The sequence below is a fragment of the Pipistrellus kuhlii genome, unplaced genomic scaffold, assembly GCF_014108245.1.
Source record: "Pipistrellus kuhlii isolate mPipKuh1 unplaced genomic scaffold, mPipKuh1.p scaffold_m20_p_10, whole genome shotgun sequence".
NCBI lineage: Eukaryota > Metazoa > Chordata > Mammalia > Chiroptera > Vespertilionidae > Pipistrellus > Pipistrellus kuhlii.
Genome location: NW_023425405.1, coordinates 26,891,990 through 26,913,736, shown reverse-complemented (window position 1 = coordinate 26,913,736; position 21,747 = coordinate 26,891,990). Strand labels below are relative to the sequence as shown.

General features: G+C 41.3%; 1 pseudogene; it reads right to left on the bottom strand.

Annotated features, from left to right (window-relative positions):
* Nucleotides 1-2,531: 2,531 nt before the first annotated feature.
* On the bottom strand, nucleotides 2,532-19,675 carry LOC118714573 (annotated as a pseudogene).
* Between the last annotated feature and the right edge of the window lie 2,072 nt (nucleotides 19,676-21,747).

Below are 21,747 nucleotides of genomic sequence, written 5' to 3'. Positions count from 1 at the left end.
AAATAAACTCAGGCCAATTATTTGTTTTCTGGCTTATAAAATAAATTCCTAATCTAGATAATCACTGCTCTGCTGTGCATTTGTCTGGAGATTGCCAATCTTTGTCATGGGGTCCCTTAGTAAGGGAAAAAACCAACAAAGACAGTTCTACTGCATTTGGACTCCAAAACAGACATTAGTTTGTATGATTTCATCACAGGATTTATCAGGGTTATGTGCTGGAATCTGACAACTTGATTTTGATTTCCAACTCTAATGAGGGAAAGATCCCAGAAAAACAAGTGACTTAATATCTCCCTGTCCCTTCTACCTCATTCATATATAATATTTAGCTCAGAATGTTGTAAGGATGAAATTTAATATAATGTCTGTACCGTTTTTAACATATATTAGTATTCAAACTTGCTTTTAGCTACATGTACCAGAATACCTAAGTAACAACATCTTGAACTCATACGTCAATTTGAAGATGGCAGTTGCACTCATGGGCTCAGTAACTCAACACTATTATGATCAAATCTTTATTGGTCTCTTGGCTTGTTTCCCATGTATGTAAACTCACGGTTACAAGATGGCTTACATCACATTAGTGTCCTCTAGTCAGCCCACATCCCACCGCCAGGTTTCAGTAACTGGAAATGTCACATGCTTAGAGAAGTTAGAAAAATTAGTATTTAACTTTTACATATTCTATAATAAAAGTGTCCAAGGGAAAGAAGTGTGGGAATGGGTGTTGGAAAAAATAACCAAGAGTATCTACCATTATTTGCTTTGAAGAACTTGCTATTTTAGTAATGTTATTAAATCCTATAACAAAATATTTTGTTTTTACTCTAATAATATACATTTATTTTTGTTGAGGTTATTACTTTATCAGTACCCAGAAGCCTTCCACACTCTAATCTCAGCAGCAAGTGATGGCATGTGTTTTGTTTTGTTTTGTTTTGTTTTGTTTTCCATGAAAGCTGATTAATCTGCCTTCTGTAAAACCTGTCACAGACATCAAAACAAGAGGCACATCCCAGGATTATCCTAAGAAAGAAAAGCAAGCAAATATATCCAATTATTTTATTTAAAGCAAGTTCTTAAAATTTTAATTTTGTAATTTATTAAATTGAATAATTTACCTACAGCAGTGGTTGGCAAACTTATTAGTCAATAGAGCCAAATATAAATAGTACAACGATTGAAATTTCTTTTGAGAGCCGAAAACCAACTTCTGTACATGGGCCACGAAGTTTCAATAGCACTGTACCTGCGCGCCCGCACATGGTATTTTGTGGAAGAGCCACACTCCAGGGGCCAAAGAGCCGCATATGGCTCGAGAGCCGCAGTTTGCCAACTACCGACACACAGTATTTCCTTTAAATAACTACTCTATATGTGATTGAGTGAGGTAAACTGTCCTGCCTGCAGCTATAAAATTGACTATGTCTTGCACATTGCTTCTGCTTGCTCACACATGCTTAATCTTCATTGCCATCTTCTGGACGTAGGGGTGTCGAACTCAATCAGAGAAGGGGCCAAAATCTAAAATCCAGCCTAAATCGCGGGCCGAATGGTTTACTGAACAGTCATAAACTGTCATTGTGATAGAAACGCAGCGGAGTGCAGTGATGACAGCGCGGTGTGGGCCACATTGCAAGGCCTGGCAGGACGGATTTGGCCCAAGGGCCTTGTGTTTGACACATGTGTTCTGGAGGGTTTGCATTTATATGCAAATAGGTAATATAAAGCCAATACAGCTCCTCCCTTAAAGGGATCTAGAACCACAGATCCTTTTGGTATCTCAGATAAACTAAAAATAAAATAAAAATACAGGTCAAATATGCAGAAGTGGAATTGCTGGGTTATAGCCTACTTCTCTTTTTAATTTTTTGAGGAACCTAAATCATGTTTCCCTTTGTGGCTGTACTAGTTTACAATCCCACCAATGGTTCCCTTTTCTTCAGATCCTCACCAACACTTATTTGTTGATTTATTGATGTTAACCATTCTGACAGGTGTGAGGTGATATCTCCTTGTGGTTTTAATTTGCATTTCACTGATAATTAGTGATGTTGAGCATCTTTTCATATGTCTATACATTATCTGTAAGTCCCCTTTGGAGAAATATCTATTCTGATATTCTGCCAATTTTTTTTTAATCTTTCAAATCTGCTGTTATTTTCTTTTTTCCTCCTCACACACAGAACTTCTCCCCACACATATCTTGCAGCTGTAAAGTCACTTCATGTTGGTCAGGTACCACTTTATCCCTAAAACTTGGTTGGCATCAATATAAAACATTTAACTAATGTTAAGTCTATAAAATATTTACATGGCACAGCACATTAAGCTTTAGACACTTGGCAATTAAACCACATAAAAAAAAAAAAAATAGGACAAGACCCACATGTTCAGAATCAGGTGTTCACAGTCCCTGTCTGACAACTGTACAATGTTCCAAAGGCAGCAGAGGCAACAGGCAGTTACTTCAGAGGACACTGAACACTACAACTGGGAAGCACATTACAATGTTACCGCAGCGCCATGTACCACCCCACCTCTCTCTCAGGTGATCTCATACTCTAGAATGCCAGGTCTGGGTGATGCAAAATAAAGACAGACAACACAACATTTACTCTGTGGACATATTCTAACTCCAACTATGCACGCATTGTGATTTTGAAAGCAACTCATCCTAAAAACTTGTTACGATTATAGTTTATCAGGTTTTTTGATCCAACAATCTTGCACTCGACTGTTACTTCTTTTGGGGTACTGCTAGCAGTATAGTTGAGCTGGACAGCAACTAATGGCTGTAGATAACTCACAAGCAGTTTTTTCCCATAATATGGAAAAAAAATTTAAGTCTATGTTTCCCTCAGGAGGATAAACTGGTAGAGTTGTTGTGCTTTCACCCTTAGAATTACCAGTGCATTCTATTGCTGGTTTTCCTTGAGGCTTTAATCCAATTATTCTGTTCATTTTCACACCAATACAAGAATGTCCTTAGAAGTAGCCGAAATCAGAATCATTCTCCCCACTGCATGCTTCAAGTAAGGTAAGAGGAAACTGACATGCTTCATAAACTGGCCCTTCAGTTCAAAGAGGACATCATCCTGGCTGTTTTTGAGATTCTTCTTTGCTTCCTAAGCATATGGCTTTAGAAACTTAAGGTCTTCAATATAACCATTATAGGACTCTTTTTCAGACACACTAAATGAATATTCCATCGCTGTCACTGGTTTTGGGAAAACTGTAAGTCCTGGACTAGAAATCTGGTCTCGATATTTTAGAACTTCATCATTCAGCGTCTGAAGCATAACCCACATTGTGAATGTGAAGAGTGCAGCCACGAACCCATAAAAGACTAGGTAGAAGAGCAAGATCAAGCTTGCACTCTCGGTTGGGCTGGCAGCATGGAGTCACAAGATAGCAGCTGGAGTGGAAATTTCCTCTCCTGGGTCATGGGGCAGGGGGCCGCTGGTGCCTCCTCCAGGGCCTCTCCAGGCCAGCGCGCTCCATACAAAGGAGGCCCACACCCCGCCCCTCCAACCCTCCGCTCCACCCTCCCCCACCTCCACTCTGTACTCTCCAGGCTCAGCTCCGGGCTGAGGTCACTCTGCCAATTTTTAAAAAAATATGTTTATTTTTTTAGAGTATTAGAGAGTACTTAGATGTTCCCCCTTTTTTTCTTCCCCTTGCTCCACACTACCCAATTCCCACCCACTCCAGGCCTTCACCACCCTATTCTGTATTCATGGACTCTGCCCATTTTTTAATGGATGGTTCATTTTTATGTGTGTGTGACAAGTTGTGAGAGTTCCTTAAATATTTTGTGTTTGCTTGTTTGTTTTGTTTTGTTTAACAGATGCTAATTTTTATTTATTTTAGTGTGATTTTTTTTTCTTAAAAAGAAATACAGGAAGAAAATGTTGCAATGGCCTATTCACTCAACAAATTTTTTTCAAGAAAAAAATATTTTATATATAATATTATATGTAATAAAGATTAATATTTCAAGAAATAAGATTTTAAATATGATTTTACCAAAACTGTACTAATATAGTATAATATCACAAAAGTTGTAGGAAATACTAAAAGCCTGCAAACAACAGGTTTACTTCTATTATATTCTAAAATATTTTTTCCTCTGGCTCTATTTTTTTTTTATTACAATAGTTTATGTTGTTCATTATTTTCCACAAATAAGTGAGATCATGTTATATTTATCTTTTTTCAATTGGCTTACTTCACTTAGACTAATGCTCTCCAGGTCCATCCATGCTGTTGCAAATGGTAAGATTTACAGGGAACTCATACAGTTTAGCAAAAGGAAGATAAACAATCCAATCAAAAAATGGGAAAGTACCTAAATAGACATTTTTCGAAAGAGGACATACAGAAGGCCAAAGAGACATGTGAAAACATGCTCAAAGTCACTAATCATCCGAGCAGTGGCAGCAGGTGCAGCAGGCTGAGATGACCATGAGAGCAGCATGGCACCCCTCCCCGGCTCGGGCTCCTCTCTGGCTCAGGCTCCTCCCTAGCAGCCTGTTTGGTGCACTGCTATTGTACATCCCTCGAGGAATGTCCAATTGCTGGTTTAGATCTGGCCTAAATCGGCAGTTGGACATCCCCCAAGGGGGTAAAGGATTGCAAGAGGCGCAGACCAGGCTAAGTGACCCTCCCTCCTACACTCCCCCATCCCCCATGCATGAATCCATGCACCAGGCCTCAAATTTTAAATAATAGAGAAATTAATCAATAGGTACACAAAAGCTAATGAAATCAGAGATCATTGTATTTACCTAAAACAAATATTTACTGTAACTGTAGATTTTAAAAATCAGTGTCATCCTTTAATCTGTATTCTACTCACAGTTTTATCTTCACATATATTCTTCATTTACACACACCTGAAAAGTTTTATATTTGCTCTTTTGCAATTTAAATCACTAATGCTTAAGGCAAAGCCTCATAAAACTATAAACACCACTCTTGCCTCTTTCAGCTACCAAATCAAAAATATAAGTAATACAATATGGAGGGCAGGGGGTAGAAAGGAGAGAGCAACCAAAGGACTTATATGCATGCATATTAGCATAACCAATGGACACTGACACTGGGTGGTGGGGGCTTATCCTGGGGAATAGGAGTGGCTGTGAAGGGGTCAGTCAGGGAAAAGGAAGACATATGTAATACTTTAAACAATTAAAAAAAAAAGTAATAGAATGTGTACACTATAAGAACAATAAAAGGAAATCTGAAGTTGCACTTTCTCAGTATTTATGAAACAATGTTAAGTTTAAAAGTGTTTATGATTCAATTCACTGTTCTTTTCTCTACTTTTTATATTTTAAAGATATTTGAGACATCAAACAGCTTCTACTAGTGTTCATCCTAATTCTTTTCTTTTCTTTAATTTTTTAAAATATATATTGATATCAGAGAGGAAGGGAGAAAAAGAGAGAGATAGAAACATCAGTGATGAGAGAGAATCATCAATCAGCTGCCTTCTGTACATCCCACACTGGGGAGTAAGCCTGCAACCAGGTATGTGTTCTAACTAGGAATCAAACCGTGACCTCTTGGTTCATAGGTTGGTGTTCAAACACTAAACCATACCAGTCAGGCCATCCTAATTCTTTGAGATATTTCCCATTTACTAATGAAATTTTTAGATTTTTAACTCTTGAAATTTTAGATTTTCAAGACACAGGTAATGATATAAGAATTAAGGTTGTCCATTCTATCTCCACCACCACTTAATATTATGAATCTTCCTTAAATACATAAGATTGATGGTGATTACTCCATCTGAATGTATAATAGCTATGAAGCTCTTTGGCTCTAAGAACAGGTCCAATAAGGCCAAACTTATTTCCTAAGTAGTATATCTTAGAGAACTTTTCAAATAATAACCTCATACATAAATTATTCACATCACAACAGTCATTCGCTTGTAAAGAAAAGAGAAAGAGAAAAAAAGAGCAGAGTTGGTGTACTATGGAAAATTACAGTTTTCAATACCCATTATTTTCTTCATGAATAAAGCCTTAAATTCATTGGGGGAGAAATCCTCAAGCATTTGCTAATGTGGTTTATCCCCAATAGTTGCTTCAGTTCAGATCATACAATCCTTCATTCACTTTGTGAAACCAGTTACTCATGATTACTCAATTTCTTTCTTACAGAGGCATTATCCAGCCTTTTGTTCTCAAAGGTTAAAATACTTCCATGAACCACTACATCACTGCAAAAGTATGCCCTGGTCATAGGATCAAAGTCAGCAACACAACCAAAGACTCGTGGGGAGATAAGTGGGGAGACCTGAATTTTAATGTGATCTCTACAACTAACTAGATTAGAAAAACTCAGCCAGTTATTCCATCTTGAGTTTCTGTTCCAGATATATTTTAAATAAAACAGCAGCTGTTTTATGCAGCCATTCCTAAGATGTGTGCTAAAGCATAAAGCATGTGTGCTTCCAAAAAAGTTTGGGCAACCCTGAGACCTTTACACCCCTCTTGGAGATTCACAAGGAGCATTAACACAGTAAAGGCTCTGACAATTCCTGCAGTTCTACTTAACTTTGTTCAACCAATAAACATTTTAGCTGAAACCGGTTTGGCTCAATGGATAGAGCGTCGGCTTGGGGACTGAAAGGTCCCGGGTTCGATTCCGGTCAAGGGCATGTACCTTGGTTGTGGGCATATCCCCAGTAGGGGGTGTGCAAGAGGCAGCTGATCGATGACTCTCTCTCATTGATGTTTCTAACTCTCTATCTCCCTCTCTGTACAAAATCAATAAAATATATTAAAAAAAACATTTTACTTTATTTTTTTAACTTAATACCCCTGTACATCTGTACAGCCTGCACTGAGAAATTAACTACACTGGTGATTTTCAAATTCTGCTAAATCCTCTTAGTGTTTACCAGGAAACTGTAGTGACGGAAGTAAGGAGGGAAAGAGGAAGCAGTCCACAGGTAGGACAGTAGGTCCTACCCTCATATCATATTTTTATTTTGGGGCCTCCAAACACATATCACTTTAAATAAAGGAATCTATGACTTTAAAGACCAAAAAAATCTACTTGGGTTCTAAAAGTTTCTGACTTAGAAATAATTTATTACTAGTCTGAATTGACATGTTGAGCTTATTATGGGATTTCCCTGTAAAGGGTCCACAGTATTTCCAAGAGAGGTACTTGTGGCAGATTGAATTTACTGTTCATTATCACTCCCTCCTCACCTGTCATTCCCTCCCACCCTCACGTGCTTCCTTAGAGGCAGAGTTCTCTTCTCTGCCCCACTGATTTGGGGCTGGGACATGTGAACTGGAATGTGAGGGTCCAATGTACTTAAGTGGATTATTTTTGTGTTCCTCTTGACTTCTCTTCACCATGAGAAGAGCATGCCCCAGATAACAGATGCTCACCAGCCAAAGTCCAAGAATTAGAAAACACATGAAGCTCAGCTATAGCCACCCCACAACCCTCATGTAATATGAGCAAGAAATTAATGTTTATTGTTATACTAGGGGCCCAGTGGGAGGGGAGGGTCCCTCAGCCCAACCTGCACTCTCTCCAATCTGGGATTCCTCTTGGGATGTCCTACTGATGGCTTAGGCCTGCTCCCCATGGTTCTCTGCTCTCTGAGGACCTGCCTGCTTGACAACACTACAGGCTCTGGAGTCTGCTCTCTGTAAAGGTCTGCTTGTCCTTAGCTTCCGGGGGCAGGGGCAAGCAGGACCCTGCTGTCTGCTAGTTTGCTGCGGGGGACATGCCACCCCACCCCTGGCTACTTGCATCCATGTTGGCTAGGAGCGCTTTGGTCCCGGGGAGGTTCCCACCCTGCCTCCAGCTGCTCTGTGTAGGCTTGGAGTGGCCAGGCCTATGCGGAGAATGCCTGTCCCTGGACGCAGGCCACTTTGCGCAGGAGTGCACAAAAGTGGCTATCCCATCCCCAGCTGCCACAATCTTTCTTGGGTTAATTTGCATAGTTGCTCCTGATTGGCTGGTGTGGCCTAGATATGGTCAACTTGCATATTTATCTTTTATTAGTGTAGCTGCCTCTGAAATTTGGGGACTATTTTTTTTTTTTTGACACAGCAAAAGCTAAAAATCAAAATCTAAGCTGATTTGACTCTCAATCAAGCACCTGCAGTATTATACTATACTTGATAATCAGGTTTAAGATATGAATTGCTAAACTCACTAATAGTTTTGTTATTACTTTGTATAACTGTAAGAAAGTGGAATAGAGAGGAACCAAGATTGTGGCATAGGTAAACACCTGAACTTTCTGCCTTGCACAACCACATCAAAAATACAACTAAAAGACAAATGGATATCACCCAGAACCACAGGAAGGCTGGCTGAGTTGAATTTATACAACTAGAAGGAAAGAGAAAAACACATTAAGAATGGGAGGAGGTGTGGAAGTGCAGAAGTGAAGTGCAGAGGTAGGGGCATGTGCGGAAAAGAGCTGGCAACTGGGTATATTGTTTTTTTCAATCAGAAGGGAGATACAAGCTCCCAATGTCTCTGAACTCCAGTTCCAGGTGAGACTCTGGGGACCCAGACTCATACAGGGAGAAACTGGGCTGTCTGGCATCAGACTGGAAAACGAGGGTGGCTTTCTCTCATAGATTCTTGCAGTGATCATTGTTCCTGCACAGTGCCTCGGGGACCATCAGCCATTGCTGTTTGCTCTGCCCTGGTGATTCCCTGAGACCCTACACAACTTACAACCTCTCCCAAGTTAGCACAGAGGCTTTTGCATATGAATGGCCTGGCCTTTTGCAATCTAAAACCTAACAAACTGCAGCTCAGTCAGAGAGCCCAGAAACTCCAAAAGAAGGCCCAAGGCCCCACAGCAGTTTGCATTGCTTCACAGCTGGGCCTCATCTGGGCACCTCCAAACCCCAAACAAAGAGGAAGAATCTGAAGATCTCTCTGTAGCTCCTGTTGGGTGGCCTCAGGCAATGGCTGACTTTGAGTCTCCTTAGAGATCCAAGAGCCAGTGTACCCAGTGGTCAGAGTAAGACCATCCAGGTTACAACTCTTCACATCATAAGGAAAGAAGGAAGGAAGGAAGGAAGGAAGGAAGGAAGGAAGGAAGGAAGGAAGGAAGGAAGGAAGGAAGGAAGGAAGGAAGGAAGGAAGGAGAGTTATGGACAAATAGTTCAGGTCATATGTTATCAACCAGGGAAAATAAGAGAATATAATTATGCTTCAAACTGTATTTTCTAATGGGTTCACTATAAGTAATTTCACAAACTATACATTTCTATAGACCCAGCCTTTTTTGTTTGTTTGATTGATTGATTGATTGATTGGTTAGCTGTTCTATGTTTTATGCAATAGCAGGAAAAACAAAAAAGAAGGCTGTCAGGGCCAAACTAAAGTCTGGAAGAACATCTCTGTAATTCTGCAAGTTCATTCCCAAGAGATTTCACAACATCCTTGGGGAAATCGGAACACAAAACTTTTACTCAAAAGGTTTTAATATCCTGGCCTCCAGACTTACTCTGAACTGGGAAGTCCCTAAGTATTTTAAAATGAAATTTAAAAACAATCTATAAATATTTCAAAAATTATTTTTTAACATTTTAAATGAAAATGCAATTTAATTGTGTCCCCAGGAACTGCATGTATTTTCTTTTTTTTTCCAGGTTCATTTTACAGTAATTTCTGTAATATATTCAACAGTCATTAATTCTTTTTCCTGATATAAATTCTTAAGAAATTTATACTCTTGCACACAGACTACTTTTCTCAATTGTCACTGACATCAATAAATATAAAAGTTCAGCTGGGCTCGGCCAGTGTTGTTCAGTGATTGAGTTTCAACTTATGAACCAGGAGGTCACAGTTTGATTCCCAGCTGTGGAACATCCCCAGATTGCAGGCTAAATCCCCAGTAGGGGTGTACAGTAGGCAGCTGATCAATGATTCTCTCTCATCATTGATGTTTCTTCTCACTTTTCTTCTTTCCTCTCTGAAGTCAATTAAAATACATAAAAAATCTACACATATAAAAAGCCACTGACCATAACACCGTAATGACCATAATGACTGGTGCTATGACACCCACTATGGCCAGAAAACTGGCTCCTTCAGGTACATAGATCTACTTTTTTCTCCATTGACCCAAGAGCTCTCTATGTGGTTACCAGAGGCTGATCCCTGGTCAGCATTGCAGCTTTACTTATTCCTCTGCTCAAACCTGCTCTTTTCCCATTCTTCCTAGTTCCTGTTCTCAAAAATATCCTTTAATAAGTACTTCCGACTACCAAACTCTCCCACCTGAATCAAGGGCAGGACTGGCTGGCCAACTGCCCCACTCCCTTTCCCCTGGCCAGCCCCACCCCATCAGCCTACCCCACCACAATAGGCCCACAACCCCTCCCCATGGCCGACTCCTCCCCACCATCAGCCCTGCCCCTTATCACCCCCCACCCCAATAGGGAGTGGGGCCAACCAGCCAATCTCCTGCAGCCCCTTCCCCAGGCCATCCCTGCCCTTGATGGGCCCCCACCACCCTTACTGGCCAACAGCCCTTCCCCCTGGGCAGCCCACCCCTGATCACTCCCCTATCCCAATGGGGAGGAGGGCCCCACCACCCTAATCAGTCTGTAGCCCATCCTCCTGGCCAGCCCCACCCCTGATCGTACCCCAATCCTAATAGGGGGTGGACAGGCCAGCCAACCTCCTGAAGCCCCTCCCCTTCCCTGGCTTCTCCCCAAGTAAGCCCCCGTACCTCAATCAGGGGCAGGGCCAGCCAGCCATCCTCCTACGACCCTTCCCCCAGTCCACTGGTCTCGAATTCTTGCACTGGGTCTCTAGTAAATAAATAAAATAGACCAACTGGGGAAGCTGCTATATATATATTATATAACTGAAATTCATGCACTCCCTCAGTCTGGATTGTGAGAGGGCACAGGCCAGGCCAAGAGACCCCAACGTTGCACAATCAGAGCCAAAGAGGGACATGGGAGGTTGGCCAGCTAGGGAGGGACCTCAAATGGGCTCCAGGGCATGTCTAACCCATCTCGCTCTGTCCCAATAGGCCAGACCCCAGCAGCAAGCTAACCTACCTGTCAGAATATTTCCCCCCTGGTGGTCAGTGCACATCATAACAAGCAGTTGAGCAGCCTTAGCATATTATTAGCATATTATGCTTTGATTGGTTGAGTGACTGACAGAACAACCGGACACTTAGTATATTAGGCTTTTGTTATATAGGATATATTCTTGACAAAATAAACCTCAGGAGTTGTTTTTAAGTCAAGGGCATATTGATGTGTGTATGTGTTTGTTTAGTATCTTGTTAACAGGAATTCACAGAATTGAGGGAAACTGTTTCTATAATTTATGAAAAGCTCTATACCAAATACATTCCCTTTTCAATAATATATGGTCTGGCACATCTTCTCATCTATAAAATTTAAAAATATAGGATAATAATTTAGAACAGTTTCTAAATAAATAAGAAAATGAGATTGTTCAAATTTAAATATTTGAGACCAGTTCTCCATGTAATAAGAACATCTTTGTTTAGATAGATTTAATGTATCCAACTATTGTATTTTTTAAAATATAATCAAATTCATAAACTTTACACCTAAATACTGTTTATAAAGTTTTTCTTTCTTGATTTGATCTTACAAATATTGATGTACATTAAACACTCTTTAAACAGTTACGTATTTCTAAAAGTAGGGTAAAAGTGCTGATTAAATATTTCATTTAATCTCTCTGCTACACAAATAACATTCTTAAATACAGCATTCTAGATTTTTTTTTTTTAAGTCACTTTAGTTCAATAGGAATATCAGTTAGAGTTAGGGGTGTCGAACTCAATCAGAGAAGGGGCCAAAATCTAAAATCCAGCCTAAATCGCGGGACGAATGGTTTACTGAACAGTCATAAACTGTCATTGTGATGGAAACGCAGCGCAGTGCAGTGATGACAGTGCAGTGCGGGCCACATTGCAAGGCCTGGCGGGACGGATTTGGCCCGCGGGCCTTGTGTTTGACACATGTGACTTAGGTGGTTGTTCAACCAGGAGACCTGGAGTTCAACCACTTGCTATGACATGTGCTGACCACCAGGGGGTGGCGTGAAACATGGCGGGTATCTGCGACTCAGCACTGGCAGCAGGCTACAGTGGAAGCATTGCCAGCTCTGATGGGCTCCAACAAGAGCATGACTGTGGCGGGATGGTGAAGCAGGGCTGTGATGCTGGGGGTGAAAGCTGGGGCTGCAAGGCTGAAGGCACAAGCTGAGTCCCAATCTCCGCAGGCTACCTCTAGAAACCTCACCCATGCATAGAATTTGTGCACTGCCTTCTAGTCATGGGATATTCTAAAACATCCTCTGAGTTGGACACTAATATTATCCCTTTTTATAGATGAGAGAAGTGAAACACAGAGACAGATAGGAAACTTACAGCAAGTAACACAGTAATGGCAGAAGCAGGTTTGGAACTTATCAATCTAGTCCTTGAATTTGTTCTATGCACTGCTCCCTTTCTAATAAACCTTTATTATTGACTAGAAAATTATACAAGATTCACATCTCCCTAAAGAAATTTATATCTCCAAAATTTTGACATAAGCAAATTGAGCTTGTTAGAAACAATAACCACAAAATTAAACTCACAATGCAAAAGCTAAAATTAGTGCAATATGGTATTGCAAAACAATTATAAATTAATAATTTCTGGGAATTTGAACAAAAAATAGTTAATTGTGACAATGATTTCTAAACAATAAAAAGAAAAAACCTCTTTAAATGACAAAAGGATGCTATACAAAATAATTATCAAAAAGCAAAATAGGTTTTATTGACTTTGCTCTTCTGTGCTTGCTGGGATGAGTTGAGCAAAGTAAAGCTATAACAACAAATGACAACCACATTTCAATCATTTCAGTCATGTCAGTGGTTTAAAGCTGAAAAGTTTATTTTTCATTTACACTACATCTATCACATTTTGGCAGGGTTTTCTGCACCCGGTGTTCTCTCTTAGAACTTACACCATCTGAATTGTCATTGATTGAGGTGATAAGTATCATTACTCTTATTTTATTAACTCCAGCAAGTCATATGGTCATGACTACACTCAAGCAGGTGGGTAAGAGCCATCCCTCTGTATGCTCAAAAATAGAGGGGAAACATTTATTGAGCAGTTTTTCAATCTAGATTATTAGCATCTGGCTTCCAGATACACAAAATTAAGTGTTCAGATTGCAAGGTAGATGGAGCACCAGATAATGTCTATCCTTTCGGCCACTATCAATGCTGAGAATAATAACAAACATGATAATAGCAGCCAATATTCCTTGAGAACTTACAAAATTCTGGACATTGTGCTTTGTATGCATTTTTATTTAACTCAAAAATCTCACAAGGAAAGTCTATTTTATAGAAAAAAAAAAAAAGAAAAAAAACTGAAAAACAGAAACTAAAATACCTTTCTGGGTCTTAGAGCTAGAAACTGTTGGAGCTAGGACAATAACCTAGACCTATACAATCTAATAAATTCCCCCTGTTAGAACTGCTCCTCTATGCTGTTCCCCCATTGTGCTTTATCTCTGAATATTGCAGGCTTTGCAACTATATTCACCAGTGCTAAATAGAACTTGACCCTGGTGGTTTAGCTATAACTGGAAAAGACAACTTCCACAAAGTTTTCTCATAAAGTCTGTTGCCAAGATTATTGAGAACAGCATGTGCTTTTCCAAATTACAGTGATAAGAAGGTCGACCATGCTGAGAGCCACAAGTAAATTCTAAGAAAGCAGCATGTTTCCAAAAGAGGGATATTTCCGCTGGCTTCCACAAAAGCTTGTGCATTTGTTTCTTGGGGAGAAGCTGGCTGAGACTGCTGGTAAACCACATGGAAGCGAGTGCCCTAAATTTACTAATTGGGCTTCCAGAGGGGTGCTACTGCAATAGTCTAGACATCATCATGCTACCCATTAACTTGAAGAAAAAGACCCTTCCATTCTAAAGGCAGAGTAATGGAAGGAAAAAAGGTCTCTGACTAAATAAGTTGTATTCAAATTACTCCCTCACACCTAGGAATTAACCAAAAAAAATGTAACTATGACAATATCTATATAATGTCTACTGAGCTATAAATCTCTTCAACTGGTGTTTATTGTCATGAGTTGGCAGGTGCTGATGATAATGGCCTCGAGCAGTCATGAAGTCACACACACACACACACACACACACACACACACACACACACTATGCCTTCCTTTCTTGCCTCAGGTTCCTTCAAGTCCACTGGATCTCTCTCAGTAATTTGCACCTCCATTGGATTCTTTCTCTCACCTCTAGGGTACAAGGGACTCTGAGCTATTAACTTAGGCTCTTTACCATGCCATGGTTGGTCTGCTGTTTTGGTCCATGATAACCATGGGGCTTCTAAAAGGCTTCCAGTCTCCTCTGGCTTATGCACCCTAAGATATCATGTACCAATTCCCTCTGCTTAGGAGGTGGGAGAGAATTCAGGGCAAGATCTGAGTCTCTCCCATTAATTCTTACATAACCAGACATTCAGATGATTTGGGCATAATTTCTATGCCTTATTACCTTCAGAATTTTTGATTCTGATATCCAAAGCCAAGCTTTTGAACTTTAAAGCACTTATCTGTCTCAAGAACTTGGCTTTTAGAAATATAAAAATCCTTAAAATTTGTTTCTGCTGTGAGTGTCAAAACCCATTGATCAACTCCATTTCTAAACTATACCCTCCCTCCCTCTATGGGTAGTATATAGAGAAAATTATCTTGTTGGGGAAAAGTAATTGGTTCCAAGTTGCCCAGTGGATGAGAAGGAAAGTGGGGTTAGGATCTATCTTAGATATGCTTTCTGGAATTCTGGGTGTTTCCACCTATTTGAGGCTACTCTGATAACTGTGCTAGCATTTATGTAGTATTTAGTATGTGCCAGAACCTTAGATGACTTTATCTTCTAATCCTCACAAGACACTATGAGTTGGACCTTTTATCTCCCTTCAAAGATAAGGAAAGGGAGTCTTGGATACATTTATTAACTTGGCTAAGTCCACACAGGTAGTAAGTAGATGGTGGAGCCAGGCACTATGTTAGTTTCCAAGTGTACAAAGATGAATAACACAAAGATGAATAATATATCAAGATGAATGCATCAACTGGTGTAAACATCATACACTTAAATGGATCCTGAAAGCCCAAGTGACTAGGACTGGTATTAGGATTAAAACAAATAGGAGGGGCATTTGACTAAGGAGTATAAAAGTCTTCCTAAAGAGATTAATACCTGAGTTGATTCAAGAAGAATAAACAGGAGAGTTAGACAAGTAAAAGGAATGGAAGAGGAGAAAAAAGAAAGGATATTTCAGACCCAAGAAATAGAATCAATAAAAGCACAGAGGCAAGCTGAAATAGAATGCTTTGCTTCCTATTTAGGACTGATTTTCCAATTACTTACTATTATATAACAAGCCACCAAAAACTTATATCAGCAGTTATTTTGCTTATGAAGCTGCAATTTGGACAGAGCTTTGTGGGAACACCTCATCTCTGCTCTGCCTACCATCATCTGGGAGAACTCAAATACTGAGGCTAGAATCAGCCAGAGGCTTACCCATACATGAATTGATTGATAACTGTAGTAGGCTGAGACCTTAGCTGATTCTATGGGCTTATAAACCTATCCCTAGCCTATACCTGTGGGTTGAACTTCCTCACAACATGGTGGCAGGGTTGTGAGGATGAGCATCCTGAGAAAGAGTAAACTAGGTGAAAGCCACATCACATTTTTTTAACTGTCCTTGTAAGTCATGCAGTGTCACTTCTATCACATTCTCTTTGCCAAGACAACCACAAAATGCCACCCAACTCCAAAGAGAAGAAAAAAGACCTCAAACCTTGAGGCAATGTTTTAGAACAGCATGGGGAATTAGAAATATGGTTGTGATCATTTTTTTAAGTATACAACCAGACACAATACTAAACATAAAATATATCTACATATATAAAAGGCTAAGTGTCCATCCATCCAACAGGTAGATGTGATGCACACTGACCACCAGGGGCAGATATCCAACACAGGAGCTGCCATGACACACACTGGCCATCCTATAGAATAAAAGTCTAACATGCAAACTGTCCCCTTGACTGGGAGTTCAACCCCTCGCTATGATGTGCTCTGACCACCAGGGGACAGCATGAAACATGGCAGTTGTTGGTGATATGGTGCTGGCAGCAGGCCCCAATGGGCCCCAACAAGAACGGGACTATGGCGAGATGGTGGAACAGATGAGCAGGCGGCATCGGGCCAATGCACATGTGAGTAGGGCTCAATGGCCCTGCCTATGGTGATGAGTGGCAGTGGTGGGGGACGGTGCTGCTTCCCAGCTCCCAGGCACTAAAGGAGCCAGGCAGGGGCTGATGACCCAGACAGAGGAGGCTGCACAAGGACCCAGGGGCCCTGGTGTTTCCCAGGGCCCAGAGGTCAACTGGGACCTGCTCTTCCACACTAGACGCTTGCACTTCAATTGCCAGCCAGGCCTAGGGACTGCACCCATGCATGAATTTCATGCACTGGGCTTCTAGTTTAAAAATAAACTGCACCACAGGCCTGGTGCCAACAAACCAACATTCGACTTCCCCCAAATGGGACACAGGCCCTGCCACCATCCCAGAGCTACACCCCACCAAATTGCAGCCAATGCTGCCAAAACCCCATGGTGCAAAATGCAGCCCACAGCCCAGTTCAGTCCACAAACAATCGCTGTGAGCACCAGGTAATGACATCACATAGCAATGTCCAGCTTACTCTCCCTAGCAACTAGCCTCCTTATAGTTTCTTCAGCCCAGGAACATGACTTGCTTTATACCAAGGTGCAAACATTTTACAGTTTAACCAAATGTTTATGAAGCGTTTCCCATGCTTCATCTCATTTGATCCTCACAAAAGTCATGGAATAAGTAGATAGCAGACACAGTAAAATTCTATTTTCTTTTCATTAGTCTGAAAATGGAGATTTAGAACGCTTAGAAACTTGACCCAACTGAAAAGAAGTAAGACATGGTGGACCTTGACAATGACTTCAGATTTTCTCACTGTGCAGAATATAGTCAAACACGGCTACAGTTAAATATTTTATTCATTGTTCTCCCTGTGTGATCTACAATAATGATCTGTTTTTATATTGATATTTACTGCTATGTTGCTGACAATTATCTGAAAGAGAAGTTGAGGTGCTTCACTGGGCTGGAAAAAGTTTAGCTAAATCAGAAAGCAGGTCTAATTAAGCAAATTTATATATATATATATATATGGCTAAGTTGACTCGCGCGTGCATGATACAAATAAAGTTCTTGCTGGGGCCAGTTGCACATGTATGTTTTGATCTGTCATTGTCGATTGTGAATTTGGTTGACACTTCTATTATAGAGAAAGAGCAAAAAGCAATATTAAAATATTTCTTCTAATTAATTTCTTTCCAATGTTTATGAATCCGTGCACCTGGACACTAGTAACAATATAAGATGCTTTTAATCACCTCCCATAACAATGCTCTTTCCTGATATAATCACATTATTTGCGTGAGATCATTTGATTGACTCATTGTTTACTAGGAGGGGGTTACCAGAATAAAGCCAAAGAAAGAATGTGTCATTCAGAAGCCTTCAACATGACTTACCCACACAGTAAGGTGGCATAGGAAAATTCTGTCACTGCACAAAATACTTGCTATCTTGGCCACACTCATAAACTGTAAGACCACTACAAGCTATGTGTCAAAGACTGCCAAAGATGCCTCTATTTTTCTAGGCAGTAATCTATAAGTCTTGACCAAGAATCTCCAATGAATTTAGTCATTTCAGGAAAGGTCTTATTGTTTGTGGAAATATCCTCAAAATTGCTTGGCCACGTTTAGCTTTATCTGACTTACTGGGTACAACAATCATAGCCCCATGGCATTTAATGGCAACAATCAGATTGTAAGATGTTAATGTCTCTATGTTCTAGAGGGCCCAGACTGCATGATGTGTTAACTAAATGTAAAGCTGTTTTTCTCAGGCAAAGCAGAATGATTGGAATCCTCTTATCTAGAGGAATTTAACCCTGAACTTCCAGCTTCTTCACCACCTCACCACCACTCCCTGTGGGATCAACAGAAACAGAGTAGAGATGCCTGGTTTTTACTGTCCCTCAAATGCAGACAGAGACCCTGTCACCAAGAAATTTACATTGCAGTAACAGAGAAAGAGTTTAATCAAACAGTTGCACAAATATGGAATGTAAGTAAGAAAGGATAAATGCTATGACAAGAAAGCACCTGATTCTATGAAAGCATATCATAAAGAAGCTGACATAACTGAGGAAGGGTTCCCTGAGGAAGTTAGAGTTGACCTGAAGCTGAAGAATGAGTATGAGTTCACCTGGAGTCAGGGTTGAGAGGAAGAAAGGGATGAAGAGGAGTTCCAGAAAGCAAAATGAACAGGGTACCTGGAGGACAGAGCATGGTGAACTCAAGGAAGTAAAAGAAGGGCAGGCGGCACAGCACATAGGCATCCCAGGAAGTGTGAGGCTAGGTGAGGATGGGGGCCCTTTTTTGAGAACAATGAGAAGCCATTCACAAGTTTGTTTGCTTGCTTTTAAATATATTTTTATTTATTTCAGAAGGGACAGGGAGAGGCAGAGAGAGAGAAACATCAATGATGAGAATCATTAATCAGCTGCCTCCTGCACGCCTCAGTCCAACCCGCAAACCAGGCATGTGCCCTGACTGGACTCCAACGAACCTCGACCTCCTGGTTCACAGGTCGAGGCTCCATCACTGATCCACCCTGGCGGGACCAATTCACAAGTCTTAAGCCTCTAGGTCACATGTGTCAAACACAAGGCCCGAGGGCCAAATCCGTCCCGCCAGGCCTTGCAATGTGGCCCACACCACGCTGTCATCACTGCACTCCGCTTCATTTCCATCAATATGACAGTTTATGACTGTTCAGTAAACCATTCGTCCCGCGATTTAGGCTGGATTTTAGATTTTGGCCCCTTCTCTGATTGAGTTCGACACCCCTACTCTAGGTTTTAAAGTTCATTCTATTCAGAACCACGTAACATACAACTAGAGACAACCAAGTGAGAGAACTGGTCCTGGGGCCCTATGGCTCTCGTCCACTTTAACCTCGTGGGCGCGGGGGGAGAGTGGAAGCGAGAGGGCCGCCCACTGCCCGCCCACGCGGTGAGAAACCCTCGGAGTTTCTATCAGCTCCGCCTCCACCGATGGAAAACACGTGTGCACGTTCTGCTCACCGTGAGCCGCTCTCCGGTGTTTCCAGCCTCCACTTAGCTGAGCAGGAATCCAGGCCTTCCGGTGTGGAGGGAAAGCGGAGCCACCGGAAACACCCACGCACGTCACCACCGGAAGCGGAAGCGCCTGGAGGCCTTCGGAGGACCCGAATCTGGAGGCCTGAAGCCTCTGTGTGAAGAAGGCCTCCCGCGTTGCCCCAAGGACCCCATGTGGCCCTCCGGGACCTCGGAGTCATCGCCTTGTTGGTTTCTCCATGCTCTTGGTCCTTGGCAGCACCTCCTCGTGCACCGTCCGTCCGCCTAATGCGCGCGTGGGCCCGCCCGGAAGCCGAGGCGCCGGGGAAACCCCGGGAGGCCATGAAGTCCAGCAGCTTCGACCCAGCCACATCCAGCTGCCACACAGGGACAGACTCTGAATGCGGCTCAAGAAGTGCCACCTTCTCCACCCCGCCAGCCGACCTGCCCTTACCTCAGAACACCTAAAAGGGTCCTAAGAGTCTGAAAGGTTTGGGTGGTGGTGGTTTTTACTTTTATTCTGATGGAATTTGATGAGGTGGCGTTTGGGGAAAACGGAAAACCCCTGAAACAGTCGCCCACCTGGATCGCAACTGGAATAGAGGAGCCATCTATAGGAGATGGGCCCTCAAATTCAGATTATTTTACTAGTATAGTGGGTCAGCCAGAGGAAGGTGAGTCTCTGGGCGCAAGACCAGAGCAGAAGCCGATGGCCCTGCTCTACAGGAAGACAAGCTGGCGCCAGTTTTATGTTGGAAAAGGGCTGGGTATCGCTGCTATTTCCAGAACAAGATTTGGCTGGAGAGGAACATGGCAGATGACAAATAAACCAGTTCCTCAAAAACAGAAGGAAACTCCATTTACATAGGGAAGAAAACTCAAATGATGTTTACAAGGGAGCACTATAAGTCGTGATTCATCACTGGTGCCTGACCCCAATGCCCAGTTCATCTTCCTACAATGAAATGTTTGCCAAATGACTCTCCTGTTCAAAATTTTAGAGGCAAATTCAGGAGGGAAGGTAAATTCCAACGCTCCTCTGTGTTATTTCTGATCTAGTAGAAGCTCGTCTCCTCCACAACCGACCTCCACTGTTCACTAAAGACATCTTCCATCTCATCTGGACTCTGTGTTTATGTCCATGTCCATGCTTGTGCTCATGTCATTCCTCCACGGAACGACATGGCTCTCTTCCTACCATAGAGATCTCTTATTCATCCTTTAGAACATCACTATTTCCCACATGAGTGGAACCTTCCACAGCCACCCCAGTTTACAATTATTTCTCTCTTGCAGATTTTATAGCTCCTGTTACCTCTATCCTTCATATTTGCAACTAATCACAAAAGAATGCACACTCTGCAATATTCTGTAACTATTTCTATAGGTTTGTCTTGTCTCTTGACAGAAAAATACAAGTTCCTTGTTAGGACCCATGTGTTTGGTCTCTTTTACATCTCTCACGGCTCCCAGTTGAAAAGTGAACTTCAGGCAAGAGGACAGGAAGCAACAGACTACATTTAAAAGCGAGTTCCCGTCTGCTGGTATGCTGAGGCGTCGTCAGCATCTTCTATCTCTGAATTGTGTCTCTTCTGTCTTCATGGCTGGAGCGCTTCTGTCTATTGCTCTCTGTTACAGAATTCCAAATGGTCTCGGAGTTGTTTTCTGAAAATATACAAACATATTCTCGACCAAAAGTTAATAAAGGGATATTTTTTTTACATTTTATTTGGGATTCTTTTCCATTTTTTTCCCCCCAAATGGTTTTCCCCTGGCTTGTTTTGTCATCATGTGTGTATTTTCATGGGTATCTTGCTATTAACGTTTCAAATGAAGGTTAATTTTCTAAAGCACAAATTTTTAAGATGGAAATTATTAGCAGGATATATTTTCTTACATGATATTCTTCCACTGTCACCCCCTTTTTTATTTTAAATAATAGGAAACTTTTGGAAATTTTATACTGTAGTCTTGATAGCTTTTACATTTTAATGAAGTTAGTTGCGCTACACTATGACTACTTTAGATTCATAACATGTGCAATTTTACCGTGGCCGCTCTGCCAATAAGAATTTTTGTTAACCCATTAGGAACAGCATTTTGAACAGTACAATCAGTTGTTGTTTTTTGTTTTGTTTTTGTTTTTTTAGAATATTCGTTTATTTCCATTAGCCACATTACTTTCCTCTGAGAAATTGCCTACCATTCATCTGTCATACTCAGCGCTCTAGCATCAATCACATTTATCATGTGTGTATTAGTGGAGTTGATTATTTCCCTTCTTGAGAAGGGCCTGAGCATTCCTGCTGCTAGGTTGGACTTGGATATTAAAAACCCACTTGCCCACACCATGGGTATGAGTCCTCTCAAATAAGTCTTGTTGCAATGAGAGGGCAGCTGCTATCAGCTAAGTCTC